A 766-nucleotide genomic window follows, 5' to 3' on the forward strand; every position below is an offset into this window, starting at 1 on the left:
GTGCTCACTTCAGCAGCACATATACTAAAATTGGAACTCTACAGAGAAGATTAGCATGGCCCCTGCGCAAGGATGACATGCAAATTCGTGAAGCGTTCCATATTAAAAAAAAAATTAAAAGAAAACTAATACTAATATTGAAACAAAATATTAGCAATATTTTTATTATGATCAGATATCCACCTTCCCAGTTAAATTATACTATTTAAGGACACATTGTTTGAAACTGGAACTACATTGTAATTGGATTAAAGAGCTTTTAAGTCTAATAGCTCTGTTCCCTAGGGAGGGAAAGTAAAGGATTTGAGAGCTTGGTGTGCAGGGAAAAAGTGAGAGTATTTACTCAAATAAAGAAGTAAAAGAGAGGGTGGCTACTGCACTGCCTTATCTAGATTTCTGTTGTTAAACGGTATAAAATAAACTTGCGCTGGCTTCTCATGGTCATTGTGTTCAGTCAGGCAATGAAGCACCTAGCCCCCACTTTCTCTTAAAAAAAAAAAGAGGGTGGCTTTGCCAGAGGGAGGAAGACACTGTAAACAATGGTTACATTTATAGAAAAATGTTTTTATTGTAGAATATGTAAAACATATAGAATAGTAGGGAAAATTATATAATAAATCCCATATAAACATCCACCAATTCATGCACCACTAATCACCTACTTCTCATTGTTCTGAAGTAAATCCTAGAATCATAGGTTTTTATATATCCATAGTATATCATGTATCTCTTGAGTATAGAGTGTCCTTTCAAAAAATAATCATAC

The 766-nt window shown here is 33.9% G+C and overlaps 1 non-coding gene across 1 annotated transcript; it reads left to right on the top strand.

Moving 5' to 3' along the window:
• LOC143681794 (U6 spliceosomal RNA) lies at positions 1–107 on the top strand. Its single transcript, XR_013174853.1, has one exon. It is a non-coding gene; the product is annotated as a U6 spliceosomal RNA (small nuclear RNA).
• Positions 108–766: the final 659 nt, after the last annotated feature.

Source organism: Tamandua tetradactyla, chromosome 4 (genome assembly GCF_023851605.1).
Source record: "Tamandua tetradactyla isolate mTamTet1 chromosome 4, mTamTet1.pri, whole genome shotgun sequence".
NCBI lineage: Eukaryota > Metazoa > Chordata > Mammalia > Pilosa > Myrmecophagidae > Tamandua > Tamandua tetradactyla.